The sequence below is a fragment of the Triticum dicoccoides genome, chromosome 7B (assembly GCF_002162155.2).
Source record: "Triticum dicoccoides isolate Atlit2015 ecotype Zavitan chromosome 7B, WEW_v2.0, whole genome shotgun sequence".
Classification (NCBI taxonomy): Eukaryota; Viridiplantae; Streptophyta; class Magnoliopsida; order Poales; family Poaceae; genus Triticum; species Triticum dicoccoides.
The window spans coordinates 711,237,020-711,256,385 of record NC_041393.1 but is presented as its reverse complement, the minus strand read 5'-3'; the positions used below and the strand labels follow the sequence as shown (position 1 = coordinate 711,256,385).

The following is a 19,366-nucleotide window of genomic DNA, read 5'->3' as shown; positions in this document are numbered from 1 at the left end:
TAATTGACATGTTGTAAATATTTGCAGAAACTATGGAGCACTCCCAAGACGAAGAAACAGAAGCGGTGTTGGGGGACATAATCGCACAAGGAAGTGATGAAGTTGCGTCATTTCTCAACGACACCGATGGTCAGGAAGGACTGGGTAAAGAAGAGGGCTATGTTCATGATGGCTTCGGCCCATTAATGCCGGTACAAGAAGAGGACTATGTTCATGATGGCTACGATGACACAATGGAGGTAAAAGAAGGAGACCGTGCTGACTGCTCCGGTGACCGAACCGAGTTCGGCCAGGTATATATATATTAGTTAAGCCCGTGTTGACTAGTTAATTGATGCATCCATTGTTTTGGTATATGTACACATATTAATTGCTCTCGTCTTTCTTCCTTATAATTTCTAGCCCTCCGAATTGAGCACAACTTCGGTAAGGAGACAAGGCCCGAAGAAAAAGTTGAGCTCGGATGAAAAGTTTGAGATCATAGAAATCGCGCCCGACGGCGAACCGATTGAACCCATCCAGACAAGGAAGGCATTTTCTGCTCAGTGCGGGGTTCTTGTTAGGGACAAGATCCCGATCAGCATCCATCAATGGTATACGCCTAAGGAGGAAGACCCTGAGGTGTCTTATGTCAATGATATGCAGAAAGAAGATCTTTGGACTCAGCTGAAGGGAAATTTCACCCTACCGCCAGAGGAGGATCCGGAGAAGCCAGTTAAAGAGCAATTAATCAAGTCTTGTGCTCTTAAGAAGATGGCAACCCTATTCAGGAGGTGGAGGAAAGAGCTGAACAAGTTTGTCGACAAAAAAAAGACACCAGAATTCATCGGCAAATATGAGAAGATCAAAGATCACTGGCTCGCATTTGTGGCCCACAAGACATCGGAAAAGAGTAAGAAGATGTTGGCGACAAACAAGCAAAATGCTGCGAAGAAGAAGCTTCACCATCGCACGGGGTCAGGTGGCTACCTTAAAGCCCGGCCTAAGTGGTCCAAGGTTGAGCATGATCTGCTTGAAAAAGGGATCAAACCAGAGACAATGTACTGGCCAGACCGTTGCCGAACTTGGTTCTTCGGGGCTGGCAGAACCTTGGACCCTGTAACAGGGAAGTGCCATTGGACGGACGAGCAACTGCAAATACCAGTCAAGAACCTTCGACACTATATCGATGCAGCGCAGCGAGGGACGTTCATTCCAAACAGGGAGAAGGACGAGCTCACAATGGCCCTCGGGAATCCTGAGCACCCTGGACGGACACGAGGCACGCCAGGCTCCATTCCATGGAAGGTTGGTTTTCCGGATGCAGGGGGTTACAAAACCCACGAGAGGAGGAAGAAACTAGAGCAGGGCTAACTGCAGGCGCTGCATGAAAGGGTAATGGGGCTAGAGGAACGAGAAGCAGCAGATCGCAGCAAACGACCTGCCGAAGCTTCCCCCGAAGCTACCCCGCCATCTCAGCGGAGAAGCTACGTGGCTTCCACCGAGCTGCTTCAGCCGGAGCATGTCTTGACGGCTCCTGCCAGCTATCCCGTGGATGCTATCAGGAGTCTCAAAATTGCCACATTATGACGCGATGGATGAATTTGAAGGTCAAGGCGGCTGTTGGCTCTGTTTATCCTAATGGACCCGACGCAACTTATCACTGCCGGCCGACTCCAGAAGGATATGTTAGGGTGATGGTGGATTAAATAACGGAGGGATTTGAGGACCTTCTACTTGACCACCCTACCGGTGAAGGGGAGACTAGGCTGGGTTCTGCTCTGAAGACTCCATGCCTATGGCGGAAGGAGCTCATCAATCTTCCGAACTAGACGCCTCCGCCTCCTCCTCCTCCTCCGGCGAGTTAGGGCACTCCGCCTCCTCCACCGCCTCCTCCTCCGGCGAGTGACGACCAGGGAACGCGTGGCGGCACTCCGCCTCCTTCTCCGGCGCGTGGCGACACTCCGCCTCCTTCTCCTCCTGCGCCGATGCTCCCGAGCAGCCAGTAGCCTCCTCCTTCTCCGCCTCGCTAGCAAGGGTGGAAGAGACCCGCCGCCGCCCCGGCTGCTCTGGCGCGTCGTAGTCCTTCTCCTCCGCCTCGTAAGCAAGCACGAAAGAAGACAGACGCCGCAGCCGCTCCGTCTGCTCCAGCGTCTAGCAGCACAACCAGAGGCGGGAGGCAATACAGATACGGTCCACCTCTCAAGCCTCTAGAGAAGTTACCGTACGAGAGGACCGAGGAGGAAAACGATACGATCGTGCGGACCCACGTGAAGGAGTTCTTTGAAGGGGTGAAAGCAAAGAGACATCCACCTCCGGAGGAGAAGGTAGATCCGGTGAAAGCAAAGCGCACTCTCGATGCCCTGAGGAAACCGGCAAAGTCTCCGCCGAGAACCAACTATGAGCACATTACTGAACAGACATAACTCCAAGTGGAGCGGTCGGGAAGTACTGTCAGACATCAAAGAGCAAGAGAACGAGCAGCTGCGAAAAAATTGACCAGCTCGACGAACAAGCAAACCAATCATGCCCCCCCCCCCGCTCAATGTGTCTAGCGGCAACATCGTCGCTAATGTTCCGGGGATGATGGCCGGTTATGGCAATCTACAAGATTACCTGCCTGACGATGCACTTCCTGATTTCATGGAGGTGGAGGAACACAGATACGAGTACGGGAAGCCTCTCGTCAAAGATGAAAAATCTTTAACAACGATGATGCGAAGATTCCATACTTGGTACATGAAAACCTGCAGAGAGTCTGAGGGGACGAATACTTTGTATCTGAGAATTAAAGAGGAGCACGACCTCGTTGGAAATGATCTGTTGCCTGTTCCATTTGAGGAGTTCTTCGAGTTCTTCAATCAAAAGGCCCTCGATAAATTAACGGTCTTTTGCTACTACCTGTAAGTACTATTTCTGTCATTAAGTCTCTATATATAGCTCGGCTCTTTCATTGCATGTATTTGTAACTAATTATCCTCAATATATTATGCAGATTGAAGATCGTCGAGTGCAAAAAACAAGAAATTTATGATATTGAGTTCATTAACACAAATATCATAGATGAATTTCTGGTTGAAAAGGACGTCAAAGAGGCCGAGGACAACTTGCTACAATTGTTGATCAAAAATCAAAACAAAGATACCATACTCTTTCCTTACAACGGCAAGTGAGTGTTACTGTCGTGTGCATATTTGGTTTCCCTTATTACTCAAGCGAGGTTATAGTAATGTAATTGATGAGTTATGCATGTGTGCGCAGGTACCACTATATTCTTCTGGAGATTAAGCTTGAGCGTGGACTAGTAACCGTCTTAGACTCGAGACGGAAAAATCCCAGAACCTATGCGGACATGACTGAAATGCTCAGCAAGTAAGTTCAATCGATCATTATCGCACCATATCGGTAACTTTTTGTTCATTTCCTGATATCTCAAGTAATAATAATTATTTTCTTTGTCTTGCAGGGTTTGGAAACAGTTCACCGCAGAAGCTCCGGGACTGCCGAAGGAGCTGCGATATACATACCCGAAAGTAAGTACTACTGGCTAGCTAGTTGCGCGCATCTCCCGTTGATTCTATAGCTGTACTTTCATCAATGCCATTTATAATGCTTCATTATCAGTTTGATTGACCTCTATTTCTCGTAAAGTGCTTGTGGCAGGAATAAGGGAATGATTTCTGTGGATACTACGTGTGCGAGTTCATCCACACCGCGACTTTGAAAAACAAGCGGGGCTACTCTCAAAGACAATATGAAGTGCGTAAGCAATAATATTTACAATTTCATTTTATTACACCATCATTTCTGTTGAGTTTCACTCATATATATGTATTAATTAACCCCCTTCTTCAAATTAGACGCGGCAGATGCGGAATGAACTCCTAGAACCAGATCGTATGAAAGCAATTCAAGAGGAATTGGCGGGATTCTTTCTTGACCACGTCATCAATAAAGCCGGAGAATACCATGTGGAAGTTGATTTCAATTGCTAGGGGACTGTAATTGAGAGATCTTACATATTGTACATGTATGTAGCCAGTAGCGTCGGATACATGATACGAAAACTTGTTGTTCGACCAATCTCTCGGAGAAGGAGAGGTCGATCGATCATTTCTCTCGGTATGCATGACGAACTTCTGTACTCAATAGTTCCCTTCATTTTCTTACTAGCTACCGTGTCGAGGGCTATATGTATATAGTACGTAGCGTCGACCAAGCACGGACATAAAAGAGGACACTTCTCTCTATTAATTAGCTAGCTAACACAATATATGAAACACCTAAATTAACCCCCCAAAACCCCCACCCCACCCCCTTCAAAAAAAAAACAAAAACCCCAGCCACTGGAATGCTGACGCATGGATGCCTTTTGGTCCCGGTTGGTGCCACCAATCGGGACCAAAGGCCCCCCTGCCTGGGCTCGGTGCACCGGCCACGTGGAGGACCATCTGTCCCGGTTCGTGTTTGAACCGGGACTAAAGGGGGGAGGTATTAGTAACGACCCTTTAGTCCCGGTTCATGAACCTGGACTAAAGGCCCTTATGAACCGGGACAAATGCCCCCTTTTCTACTAGTGGGTGCACAGGTCCTCGCGACCAACGACAATGGCGCCCCATCTCTGGCTGCTCTAGGCCCGGGCGCAAGCGGCGCGATGACACCCTCCACTACGGCCCTGCTTGTGACGGCGGCGGCTGCACTAGGTGGACCTCCAGCGAAGAGCAATGGTGGCGTCCCATGGCTACCCGTAGCCATGAGTCCCGGTTGTATATCGGCCATGGCCGGCGCCCTCCACTAGGGCATGTGTAGATGTTCAAATGTGAATTGGGGGCAGAAGTTGGTTATGCCGAGAGGGCTTACTGGAAATGCACCATAGGGGGATAGGGAGAGATTTAATGAAAAAAGAATAAGTATGCATATAAGAACCTTAAAGGTAGTTAAACACAATAGTTGTTGAACCTATAATATGTACGCACGGTTGCAACGCACGGGTAATTACCTAGTATTGTCTTAAAAGGAATGTGCTATCCCTGGATGGTTGCTGCACCACACATTCCAGGGCCTTATTTGGTACAGATTGGAGGATGATCTGCCCCCCACATTTTCGATCCAACGACACGTATTCGAGTTTCCAGGTTTCCAGTGAATGTCAGTTTTCGTCATATAGATTCTCCGTTGTTTCCATTGACTGAGCTGGCTCCCGTGTGTTGAGGGCTTTCTACACTTGCAGAAGATCTCTAGATCAAAACGCAAACAAAAGTTGACACTAATTCGACAACACTGTTGTGTAAAGTGGACACATCACATGGGTTAGGTTAGCTAGAGTCCTTGTGATAGCAAATAGAACCATAAATAAATGGGCATTTTGGGCTAAAGGCTTAGCCATGAGTCTCCGCCCTTGCTCGGGCAAAAAACAACCGGTTGAGAGTGATCCATCGGTTCCTCGAGTAATGCATTACCTTCAGTGAAGTTTCCTGGTTACCATTTTAAGCCAAAGGCACAGCCACGAGCCTGCCTGACTCGTTTGCACAAACTAGGGGAAAATGTCACGTTCCATCGGTCCACCTGACCTGCAGCCTGACTTTCGGTGGTGGAGAGTGGAGGCTGTGTGTGAGTTTGGTACCCAAACCCAAATGAATGGCGCGTGAAGTGATGAAGTGCCCGGCATATATAGTGCTAGAAATTGAAGAGGGGACTGCACGCACCATGTCGGTTCAAATTTGGGGAGGAGGAAACTTGGTGGAAGTTGCAGCATCAATCTCACATCGCATCGCATGTCATCAAGCAAGCTTACTGCAGGTTAACACACGCGCACACAGACACGATTCTCGCGGCCGCCGTCGTCATCGAGGAACTGAACCGTACCGGACCGGGGGCATGCAGTTTCCCGGAAGTTGCTAGCTTGGCAATGCATGTATAAAACGGCCCCCGGCCATTCCCTCACACCACTTACGTACCTAGGGTGTCTCCAAGCAGAGCCCGGTCGTCTGCAACTACGGTCTTGGACGGCCGTACTGGTCCGACATCCGTCACAGGGAGCCAGCCGCCGGCAGGGCGCACCGGAGGCCCAGACAGGGCCGGGCCATAGATATACAAGGCCAGGGGCAAGACAGTAAGAAGGGGCCCTCATTTACTCAAAAACTCAAAACATTTTCTATTTCAAAAGCAAAGTAAATATCCAGTACACAACATAGCCAGATGATCTTTATTTGGACTCTAAAACTGATAGTACAATTTGAAATGAAATGATCAAGTGAACTACACCATGATAGTAATGAAATGATGCAGTTCGACAAAAGCTCTCTTTCCACAAAAGCCCGCATTCCTAAATTTGAAAGGAGACTTCATTTTGTTCTGCAAAACAAAAAATCCTGTCAAAATTGGTTGCTACTTAGATCTTTTGTGTTACCCATCAGATAAAATTTAGGCATGAACTTGCATCTGTTTATGGATCCTCCCCAATTGGCCATGTCCTTCACTCGAAATTTCCTCAATCAGATAATAACTCAATTCTTCCAAACATTCTTGCACAAGGCATTGTAAAGCAAACTGATTTCACGTCTATACTAGAACTTGGAAATTCGTCTATCAATTCTAGAAGCAAAGTCGTCGATTATTGCATCAATATTTATGTCATCTAACTTATCTTTCTCAATACTAGTTCTGAAAAATTTGTCAAGCGCTCCCTTTAGGGATTTTACCCCTTCATCTATTTGCTTTTTTCTCTTCCTTTTATTACTACCGGATAAATACTTTCTAGTGGACATGTCACTAAATAAGAAAAAGCAGCATAAAACGATTAATACAGGGAACAAACGCACCTGGATATAGATTTTGATGTGGATGTAGATGGGCAGATCAGCAGATCCACATGTTGTACGTAGTAGTCAACACGAACGACCCCCCATCTCCAATTCTCCTAATCCCCTGACTCCTAAACACTCTTCCACACGTAGATCTACCGAAGAGGTGAACTACAGAAGAAGAACTATGCAGGGGAGCAGGCCAAGCAGATGTGTAATCTCTCAGAGGGCAGAGCTATTTAATCGATGAAGAACAGGATTATGGGCAGGAAGAAAAGAACAGGTACCTTCTCTCCAACGTCTAGCTGATGGGGAACGAGCAGAACATCGAGAAAGGAAGGAGAGCCGATTGGGGAGCAGATTTGCGCCTTTAGCCCCATTAATGGCCAGCGGCGACCTTGGAATCGAAGACAGCGAGACCCAGGGGAACGGCGGCGCAGTCATGGGAGTCTGGATTTGGGGATGACGAGGAGTCGAGGGGCACGGACTGACCGGAAGACGCTGAATCTGCTCGTTGTTTTTGTGGGGCCTCCTACGTACGGAAACACTAGCTGGGCTGGGGCCCCTGCCTTGGAGGCCCAGGGCGGGCGCCCCGTTTGCCCGGCCTATGGACCGGGCCTGGGCCCAGAGCGCGGTTGCAGCTTGCAGGTACGTTATTCATCCGGTCTCTTTCCAGAGTTAATCAGTACGTACGGTACAGTATGGAATGTATACATACGTAGCTGCAGATCAGAGAGGAACTTCTTCATTTACCTTGTACTAGTACTTGATGTGATTGCTAACTAGCTGGACTGGATTTTATGTGCTGTAGCTTAATTACCTTGGGCAGTTAATTTGTTGCAAGGCGGATACATACTGGCTAGCTACTTTGTGGTGGGATAGTTTGCATCGCAGTATAAGCACAACCAAAATAATCAATAAAAAGTATTGAAGCATATTCCCTAGTTTATCCAACTTTCATTTTAACTGGATGTAATATATCAATGTCGGCTAGCATAGTAGTTCATATATAGTCCACGTTCTTTAGCTCTTATTAAATCTTGGATATAGAATTCGCAAGGGACTCACCGAAATCCTAGCACGAAATTAACGTGTTTCATTGCTCTGATGACAGGCGGAGATTGAAGTTTACTCAACATCCCTGGATTATGACACCACGGACTTCCAGTCACTCTTAGAAGGACCCCAAGATGAACATGATTTGGACAGATTGCTGAAAGGTATGATGTTTAATTGTTGTGTCCATTCCAAACTTCATTACACAAGCAAGCAATTTATCCATGGTTCGACTTAGAAACCAATTAAAGTATGAGGCTTTCCTTACAGGTGCATTCAATCCTACTTATATAAAGGAGGAAAATTTAACTCATGAGGCAAGATTTTCTCACATGCAGAAGTACAAACTTGCTAAGAAATGAACGTGGCATATGGTACTGAACATATGTTTCATCATTGCAGATTGAATGCAGATTTTATTCACCAACTAGTGGTCATGGCATGAAAATACAAACACTTGGACCTGCTCCACCGGAGGTGCTGCCTGAGAACGAGGAGGCCCTTGCCACCATGGCCCTTGGCGGCGGCGGCCGCGGAGTAGGAGGAGGCGGAGGAGGAGGAGGAAGAGGAGGGGGAGGAAGAGATGAGAGAGGGAGGAGGGTCCAGGTACCCGCCGCCTTGTCATCGGAGAAGCAGGAGGCTTGCACCCACCGCCACACTGCTGGAGGAGGGGGCCTGCCATCTACTAGGTATGAATTATATAGGATCCATTTGTTGCAATATACGACTTGTCATTGTCTCAAGTAGTTAAATACATATGCTATGAGCTTCAGATTACATGCCAAAAAGTGGTTGGAAGCACGGGAGTCGCGTGAGAAGTGCACGCAAGAGAGGAACATGGTCGATAAACATGGAACCATGTTCCAGGACTTCTGCTCTGCAAGTGAAGGCCACAAACATGGGGGCAGAAGAAACAACGACCATTGGACATCTGAAGAGGTGAAAGAGCTAGTGGATGGTGTATCTGTATATGGGGTTGGACATTGGACTAAATTGAAGAATGAAAGGTTTCCGATATCAGTTCGAACGGCGGAGCATCTTAAGGTATAGTCAATTGGTGATTTATTGCACCCTAAAGCACATGCATCTATAGATATTATCTCTGTTCATTAATTTGTTGTTTCTCACATTTTTTTCTGTTAATCTTTTTTTATCTATATTTTTTTATTGCAAAATATGACAATTTTTATGTTTTCTTTAATCCTTCAGGATAAATGGAGAAACTTGTTGAAAGCCTACACGGTCAGGCCCACATCTAAAAAGAAGGTTATTCCACAAGTATGATGAATTCATTATGGAACACCACTGATTTTCATCTCTTTCATTTCTTAAATTCCAGGCAAATGTGAAAAGAAGGATCTCGCCTCCTATAGATAAGGATTGTGTCGAAAAGATCCAGAGGCTAGCAGCTGATTACCCTCGAAAATGAAGCTGCACTAGTGAATGCTACAAGACATCGTATACTACTTTTGGTGTAGCAGTGACCCAGCAACAAGCGTTCTATTATTTTTTTAGAACTGCAAAGCATAGGCTGCCATATTAAGTGTGTCGAGAGTTGAGAGTAGATTGAGCCATCTGGAGGGAGCAGCTTCTATCTGTTGGAAATATGAGCAATTTACTGAATGGTTTTATTAACAGAAATAGTAGATAAAAAATGACTAAAATAGCAAATATAAAGCAAGTCATGCAATCTGACAGAGAGAAGGTAAACATCGTCTGCATATATGAACTTGAGGTAAACACATGTAGAACAGCCACTAGATGAAGTTGCTTGTACGACATAAAACCTAACATATGTAGGACAGAAACTAGAGCCAAGAACTGTAGCAGGACTACTAGCAGTAAGGAAAAGAACACGTACGGCACAGCAGCAGCAGAAGCGCTGGACTTGGGGTCGGTGTCCTCGCCTGTCATGTTGTCGAGGAGGTCGTGGACGTCGGGGAAGAAGTCGTCGGCGACCGGATCGTCCATGATGAATCAACCAGTAGTCGCGCAGAGCGCACCCCAAAAACCTTATCACCCTTCTCCCGTACAGGACTCAAAGAGTGCGGTTTCGGAGGCGCACTGTCCCGACCTGCGGTGCACGCGGCAAGCCGGGATGGAGAAGATCGTAGCAGCAGCGTAGTGCTCAGGAACCGGTGGCGAGAGGGCAGCGCCAGGAGCTGAAGGGACCGAGGGAGATGAAACGAACAGCGCCGGGAGCTGAAGGGACCGAGGGAGATGAAACGAGCAGCCGAAGGGTGCAGCGTTCGCATTTAATCTACCCGTAGTGCGTGGCAAAAATTTAGACATCGGCTCGGCGGAGGAGGAGCGCGCGTGGATGTCCCTCTTGTTCTCATGCTCATACAAGTGGGGAAAGAACCCCCCTTATAAGGAGGTCCAACTCCCACTAAACTAGCAATGTGGGACTAAACTGTAGTTCCACCTCTTGCCTTGCACGAATGGGCTGCGTGGGCCTCTAGGATTTATTAGGAATTTCTGAAACTGCTATTGGGCTAGGCCCAAATAGACAAAAATTCCAGCACTATCTCCTGCCTAACTACCTAGACAGACTAGTGAAGCACTCTGTATTAATGTAATGGGGAGGAGGTCTCCCGATCCATAATGTAATGGGGAGGAGGTCTCTAGATAAGGTACACAGGTCATCGCATGATGCCCTGTTCCTGCACAAAGCTGTTCAACCCAAATTAACTAAGAACTAAACTATTGAGGTCGACTTTATAGACGCATTCAGCAGTTAATAACTAACAGAAGTACAGAGCATTATTTCTCATGTAATCCCAAAGTGGTGTAAACTCTCTGGATTGGCTAATTGTTCATTGGACTCTGACAAACAAGATCGCAATTCCGAAGACACCAGTTTTACCATGTTAAGTTATGAACCATGTACAATATTGAATCAAAAGTGCAAATGAGACAGGTACTATACCGCATTTGAAGGGCATGGCCAGCAATGGATAGCAGCTCCAGCATGAATGGCATCAATTGAACATGAAGCAAAAGGGAGCCTCGAAATATCAGCCCTTACGAGAGCGAGGTTCCTGCAGAACCAAAAGAAGAGAACAGTAAGTATTTGCTAGAAGCATCATCGAATACTGCTAATGAATGTTCACGATTACTGTAGTGTACTTTTGGATCAAAAAGAACATTCTGAAGTAGTAATAGATTGAACTAAGGGAGCACATTATCGCATATTCACATGCCGTTCAATTAGATGCTGACCACATAGATCTTAGTCTTTTTGGTATTAAAGAAAAATAAAGAACTAGTTTCCACACAAAAATTAGATGGCCCAACTTGTCTACTTGATGGTTTGTTAGAGCTGGATGTTGGATGTTACAAAACCTTTTTTCAATCCTCACAGGAAAAGCTCAAAATAAGCATGAAGGAAAGCTCACATGTTAATATGGGTTTCTTCTTGTTTGATGTAGTCACAGCATTGGTGGAGGATATTCTCAGAAAAGTCCAAAGCAATCACAGATGAGTATGCCCCAGAGCTTGCAAACTTCCTTAAAAAGAAGCCACAAAACATGAATATTATCTTGACATGAAAGAGTGGCGATCATTTTTTGTTGCAACATGAAAACATGAAGCACCAAATACTTGGCTTTGACAGATTTACGACTTAATATAAATAGTTTCTCACTGAGCAGTAACAGCTTAAGGCCATGGAATTGAAGAATGAGGCAGCCAAGAAATGTACCTCTTCATCGTGGCCAGGGAAGGCACTCCGATTGAAGTTCTGACGCCACCCCCTCTCGTAAGAAAGGAGACTAGCGGGCTCCTGAACAGCTCAGTTCTAGCAGGCTTCAGTTCATTGTATTCTTTCATGCCTGAGGTGACAGTGAGATCCAAGAAGATATCTTTGCTGGTGAATGACTTGTTGAATTTTGAACATTTAAATCCTGAACTATAAATCACTGGCCTGCGACACATGTAGAAGCCAAAAAAACAGAAATCCTAACCCAGCCAACAGAATTGCATGAGATGAACGTAACTCATGGACTTTAGACATACAGATTCTTGCCTGACGGCCCTTTCCTAATCAGAGGTTCATAGCAAACAGGGCGTGCGAACACCTCGGTTTTTGAGACGTCATTCAGCTCGGTTTTGATCTCCTGAAACTGTTCGCATCGGGAGCGTCAATTTCACACAGTATGAATAATGTCCAACCTTGGCATACCCTCAAACGCTAGCACTTAACGTGACTGTAAACTATGCTACTTCTTTGTTGAAGCATACACAATCGCTTGTTAACTCCTCCTATGCATGTAATGTAAGGCAGCAGAAATACGATATCAGTAGCCATATAACCATTTAGCTCAGTCACTAATCTACCATGCGAGGTTCAATCTTTGCATCTGACAGCCAAATATCAGCAGTGCAGGCCATGACTCACACGTCATCTCCGCAAACTGAAAATATCTGCTAAACTTACGCCTAGCTCTCGATCGATTACTCTACTAAATACAATGCCTGGTTCCTGGCTTCCTGCCAAATCACCGCCTAGGCATAACACAAAACATTTGGTGTGCGACAATCGTTCCCCCTTTTTTCTAGCACACACAAACACAACGCGTTCCCTTGCCTTCCCTGAGATGAGAATCAGCTAGTGGTGTAGGTACGTACCGGGTCGAGGGCGATGGCCGCCGCGGCGACAGCCACCCGGCGAGCCGGCAGCGGCAGGCCTGGGCTGCGGCCAAGGCGGCAGGGGACGCGTGGGGGATGGAGCGGCGGGGAGGAGGAGCAGGGAGCCGCCGCGGCCCTCACGGCGAGCTCCATGGGAGCTGCAAAGCAATTGCAGTAGAACGCTGGCTACAGCCTGGAGCCTGGAGACGCGCCGGCCGGCCAAGGGAAGGAAAGAAATGCTCTTTGGCAAGCTCCGGCAGAGGAGGGAATACCGGAAGAGGACTGGGTCCGCATTTTCTCTTTTAGATCGAGCGATCGGCGCCGGCGCGCCGGCCCAAATTTGGGCCGGTCGCAGCCCAGGCGTTCGATGCGTGCAGTACGGCCGTTAGATCTCGGCTCCTCCTATCGTTTTCTGTCCAAAAAACAATCCGCCAACGAAGAACAGGAGCAGCGGCCCCGCTGGCACTCTCCATGGATGAGCGAATGCCCAACCTCGAAGCACCGCCGCTTCGCCGCCGGCCGCCGCTGCTTCGCTGCCGGTCGCCGCACTCGCCGGTGGTCGGTGCCTCCCATTTGTTTCCCGCCGACTTCACGCATGCAACACCGAGCGCTTGCAGGTTGCAGTCAAAAAATGCTATGGGTCGCAGCTCCCGTGGCGGCGGTCGTCGGCCGCAGCGCTCCATGGACGAGCTCGCAGTGTACCTCCCTCAGTTGCTGGTCGCAGCAAAATGCCTGACGGTTGTAGCAAACGCGAACAACGGTTTCAGCAAAAATACAACAATGACACCATTGTAAGCTCACCGTTTCTTCGTTGAAGCTTTTTCAGAAGCGGTTTGACGCTTTCTCGTAGTCGGTTGCAGCTTTTCTCTGATTACATCGCTGGACACCGCCAAAAAATTGATGGTAATAAATTATGTCACCGGTTGTAGCAAAAAATGACCACGGTTGCAGCAAAAAATGTAGTCAATGCCGTCGCATGTTTAGCATCACCATTAATAATGTAGCAAATCTCGACGATGGTAGTAGCAAACATTTATGACGGATGCACCACAAACGCGTCTCACCATAGAACCAATGCAGCTCGCGCGCTATAGGTTGCAACTCGCCTTGTTGCAGGTTGTAGCAAATTCACTAGTGCAGAACCGGCTTTTAGTGTCGGTTCATAACGGCCTTTAATGCCGGTTTGCCAACCGGTACTAAAGAGTGGGGACTAAAGCCCCCCCCTCCCCCTTTAGTACCGGTTCGTCACGAACCGGCGCTAAAGTGACACCACGTGGCACGAGTCAGACCAGTGTGCGCGTACGACATTAGTACCAGTTGGTAACATCAACCGGTACTAAATGTTTGGGGAGGGGGTGGCTTTATTTTTCATTTTTTTTGTTTACTGGTATTTCACGATACTACAAATTGTACACGTTATGCATATATATAAATAGATTTTCTCGTACGTAAAACCACATACACACACACACACACACACACACATATATATATATATATATATATATCATCGAATGTCTCACAACCAACAACATTAATTATTCACATATATACATATGTATATACATATACAATTTCTCCTTTGGTGTCCCCGGAGCACGATGACAAGTGGTTCATGGGGGCGATAGCGGGTAATAGTATTCTTCTTTGGGATCTATGACCTGGTCGAGCAAAAATCCAGCTATTTCCCCTTGAAGTGCTAGTATGCGGTCCGATGGTAAAAGCTTATCCCGCACCTCTCTGAACTGTTAAGAAGGAGATCAATATGCATGTGTGTTAGTTGTGTGACTATCGACAATGGTGTGAATAGTGTTCTGACAAACGTACCCAGTCCTATCTATCAGATCTGCTCCTTTCGGACGTCATCATGCGAATGTTCTCGCAAACGTAGAATGCACACAGATTATTCCCCAGCGCTTGCTTCATGGCCTTTACGAGAATGGAATTGAATCAGATAATGATTAATCAAGCATGATAATTAATTAATGATATTGAAACAAGAATGAAAGAGATGGTAACTAGCTAGTACTACTTAATTACTTACCTTTGGTCGATGCCAAAACAACTTTTTTGCCCACTTGCCTAGAGTCACCTTGATGAACTTTGCCCATGCCCTGCCCGCCGGCAAAGAAAATTAATAAAGAGGTTATTAAATAGTTCATATCAGGAAATGACGAACTAATAATAGGCCGAGATATAGTTAATAATGATTGAAATTGCCTGTTGACTATCCCCTTCACGATGGTGAAGTCTTTATCTGCTTTAGTTAGTGAGTCCAATAATTCAACTTTTCCTTCGTCAACTTTAATGTCTAACAAGACCCAGTGCCAACTGCGTGCGCACACGTTTGCATGTCTTAATTAAGCGGGCATGTGCATAAAATTAATCAACTACCGTAAACTGTATACGCTTAATTATTAACATCTAGCTAGCTAGTAAGCAAAAACAGAATTTATAGTACAAGACAGTGTGACTCACGGGAAGTTGTAAGGAAGTAGTATATCTTCATTGCTATTGAGGCGCTTCAAGAACTCTAGCATGTTTTCCTCTACATCATCTTGATAACATTCAATCTGCCATATGTCCTCATTAATGGTATATGGGTCAATGAACCCAACGCCATAGCGTCCAGATTTTTTCATTACATACATCTTCATCCTGCATATAATACCACAGAAAAAGAATATAGTGAGGATAATTACATGAAATGATTGATAAAAATTATCACTACATAACTAGCTTGAGACTTAAATTACAGAAAGAAATCACTTACAGACAATAGCAACTGACGATAGACTTGTCGAGTGCGTCTTGATTGTATAACTGAAATAGTTCCGGATACTCAATGGCCAGAGCTTTCTCATGGTAATAATGCTCATGCTTGACATCATTATGAGGGACTCTCGATTGGAAATCTTGGTAATGTTCATGTACCAATGATGCAATTGATACATTCTCGTTGGGAGGTCCTTGACCTTGTCTGGATGGACCAAAGGATGGCCCCGGACATATTTTCATGCTATTTCCGATTCTCTAAGCGGAGACATGGGCTCGATTTTGAGGAGTTGTCCAACAGAGATATTGAGCATTTGATCCTGCATTATATGATCATCCGTTATTACCACATCGCCATGCTGGGGAACGCTAACGGTTTGCCCACAATAATATTTGGCGCGCGTACTCCTCTCATGTGTTGTTGGCACAATAAGAGGGGAGATCGCTTGCGCCGCCTGTTCTCCCAACTGGGGAACAGTTTTTCCGCATTTTTTGCCAGCTGCTTGTTGGTTCAAGCTCGAGCTCGCTTCCTTCTTTAGCTGTTCTCGATGTAGTTTCTTGATTTGGCGCTCATAGTCCGAGTCAACAGGCTTGGGAGCTGGTTCTCTAGCCATACGAATGAAGTGGTCAATTACTTTCTCAGGCACTTTCTCCTTTGGCGACGGTGCCGGTTTCGGTCCAAAATGGGCGTCCACTTGGGCTTGCACTATGGCTGCGTTTTGCTCCTTAGTCATGTCATAAGGCCTCTGAGGAAGAGGAGCGAGGCTTGGATCATATTTATATCGCTTGTCTCCGCCTGTACTTCCTGAACTACCTCGACTCGTACCACTACGCACCAAAGTTGCGGCATGTCTCTTCTGCGATTGCTGAGACGGCCGAGACGGCTGACGTGGCTGACTTGAAGCAGGAGGTGTGGCCTGACACGGTGCCGGACTTGAAACCGGAGAAGTGGAATGACGCTGTGCCGGACTTGAAACCGAAGGAGTCAGCTCACGCGTTCGCGGACTTGGAGGAGGTGGCAGACTTCGAGAAGGAGTCGTCTCACGCGTTCGTGGACTTGGAGGAGCGGGAATCTGCTGACTCGATGGCGAACTTTGAGGAGGAGCCGGCAGACGACGCGGTGTCGGTGGACTTTGAAAGATGATGCAATCCTTTCTCCATAGGATGATACGATGTATGGCCTCTCCCAATGTGCGCTCGTCTTCACCTCCAGGAATGTCAAGCGTTAGCCCCGAATATGGGTCCACCACTTCATCAACCATGACACGAGCATAGCCCTCTGGAATGGGGATGCAATGGTAGGTTGCTTCGGGGGTAACTGGAAAAGCAACGCTGGCCGCCACCTTCATGGATATGTTCTTCATTTTGGAGTGTAGCTCACAGTTAGTGTTCTCTATGATGTCATCCACAGGGTATGTATCCAGCAGTGTGTCGCCCGGGGCAGAACCAACGCTGCTTCTTGGCATGGATGGGACGGTGCTATCCAATGCTGGACGATCATCCGCTTGTTGCTGCCGCTGCTGAGACCCCCTTTCCTGGCAAAGTGAGTCGATCTGCTGCTGCTGCTGCTGGAATTTGAGTGCCAGGTCCGCGTGCCTTGCTTCTAGGCCTTGAAGGCGTTTTGCGTCCTGCTTCCTCTACTCCTCCTCCGGCTTCCTTTTCTTCTCCTCCTCCATCTTCCTTCTTGCATGGGTCCTGTAGTCCTCGTTCCATTCTGAAAATCCCTCATACCAGGGAATAACGCCCTTGCCTCGTGTTCTTCCCGGGTGTTCAGGATTTCCCAGGGCGCGCGTAAGATCGTCGTTCTCTCTGTTGTGCGTGAACACCCCCCTTTGAGCTTCTTCTATTGCGTCAATTATCTTTTGTTCGGCTCCTTTTAGATTTGCGTTCCGCGAAACTTCGCCTGTCTTCGGGTCCAACGCCCCCCATGCGCATAGAACCAAGTTCTGCACCTGGGGGGCCAGTTCCTAGTAACCGGAGTGACCCTTGCATCCTCCATCTCTTGCTCATACTTATCCCACTTAGGCAATCCCACCGCGTAGCCACCTGGACCCAGCCTATGGAACTGCGTCTTTCTTGCGGCATTTGCCTTGTTTTTCATCGACCGTTCCTTAGATAATTCTGAATCCTTGGAGGTCATGAAATCGTCCCAGTGTTCTCTTTGCTTCTCCAGTGTTCCCGTGAAATCTGGAGTCTTCCTTTCATTAGCAAGGTAGTTGGCCCATACAGTTTTCTTGTGGGTGTTGAATGCAATTGCCATCTTATTAAGAGCAACGGCCTTGACTTTCTCCACATCTACTTCAGTGAAATGATCTGGTAGGGTGAAATGTTCCATCAGAGATTTCAAAAGGTGTTTTTTGGCTCTGTCGTCGACCCAAGTAACACCTGGACGTTTAGTATTTGGCTCTTTCCATTCTTGAATGGAGATCGGGAGTTTGTCCTTCACAAGAACTCCGCACTAACGAGTCCACTTGTCCGCAACGTTCTTAGGTGTGAGGGGTTCGCCACTAAGTTTGGTGGATTCGATGTGGTACTTTACACCATCCTTCAACAATCTACCCGGGCCTCGCTTTGTCTTGCTGTCTGTAGAAGCAGATTTGCTCGATCCGGAGGGCTGAAAGAAGAAAGATCGTTTCGTTAATATATCTTCAATAAAAAAACATGTGATGATCACCATGATGCATGCTTATATAAATATACATCGCCGGTAGTCTTTGTTATTTGAAGATCAGCATTGTCTGTGTCATCACAAACATTGTCTGTGTCATCATAATCATAGTTCATGACTTCATCAGCTCGATCGTCGAGATCGAATATCTTTTCATCACCCTCTCCGGTATTGTTCATATATTGGGAGCCGTCATCTGCTTCATTCAGATCATCTAGCCTGTGAGGGCTGCGTATGATGTCGAACAATTCCTCTTCTCTCTCTCTCTGCCGGTATTGTCCGCCATAGCTTTTACTTTACTAACACAGAAGAAATATAAAACAATTTAGTATTCAAATTACAATGCATGGATGCAATTAATCAATAAGGAAAAACTGAATCTCGAATACATCGTCTCGAATATATAATCTCGAATACATCATTGTCTTAATATATATAATCTCGAATACATTGTCTCGAATATTATATATCGAATACATTACTGGCTAGGTACCTAATAAAGATCGAGTACTACAGAAGAATCTAGGGCGGCACTCGCGGTTCCTGGGGCGCGGGCGGTGCACACCCAAAGAGAAGGAACCATCACAGGATCATATCTCCGGTCATCTGCCCAAAGAACCCGCCAAGTAGTGGAGAACCTGACGTCGTCCATAGCAGCCATGTAGCGATGGGCGTGCTCATCTTCCTCCCTGACACGGTGACGCACCACCTCCGGCGGGGCCGGCTGCCTCTACACCAAATGTGGCCCACTCGAACGCCACCAAAGAAGATCAGGGTCGACGACAGGACCCGAGGTCGGGTTCCTCACCAAGCGGCGCGCCCCTCCAGGTAGCACCTCCCAGTGCCAGTCCGGCGGAGCCCAATCCCGGATATGGGTCCTCTGAAGCAGGACGTCGTCGCGAACGGGTCGACGGCGAGGATGCGGGCCGGGCATATCGTCGAGAACAAATACTATATGCCCGCAAAAAGTAACATTTTTTAAATGATTGGATTGTGATAACTAAAATTCTATATATATGCAAATTCTAACAATTTGACATTAATCTAATTCATCTAACTAAAACTAATTCTAAAATTTCCTGATTATATAACTAACATTTCTATAACAATTCTAATATTTATATAACTAAAAAACAGAAAAATTGCTAACATTTCTATAAATATTTCTATAACCAAAAACAGGAAACATTTATAACATTTCTATATAACTAACATTTCTAATATTTATATTACTAAAAAAACAGAAAAATTGCTAACATTTCTATAAATATTTCTATAACTAAAAAACAGAAAAAATTTATAACATTTCTATATAACTAACATTTCTAATATTTATATAACTAAAAAACAGAATAATTTCTAACATTTCTATAACTAAAAAACAGAAAAAATTATAACAAACAAACTAATGTGTGTGTGTGTGTGTGTGTGTAGTGTGTAGTGTGTGTGTTTGTGT

The 19,366-nt window shown here is 46.3% G+C and overlaps 1 long non-coding RNA gene and 1 pseudogene across 1 annotated transcript; both read right to left on the bottom strand.

Moving 5' to 3' along the window:
- Positions 1-6,108: 6,108 nt before the first annotated feature.
- Positions 6,109-7,397, bottom strand: LOC119340905. Its single transcript, XR_005164741.1, has 2 exons — positions 6,801-7,397; positions 6,109-6,333 (listed from the first exon to the last, which is right to left on the bottom strand). It is a non-coding gene; the product is annotated as an uncharacterized LOC119340905 (long non-coding RNA).
- Positions 7,398-10,761: 3,364 nt separating this feature from the next.
- LOC119336105 lies at positions 10,762-12,620 on the bottom strand (annotated as a pseudogene).
- Positions 12,621-19,366: the final 6,746 nt, after the last annotated feature.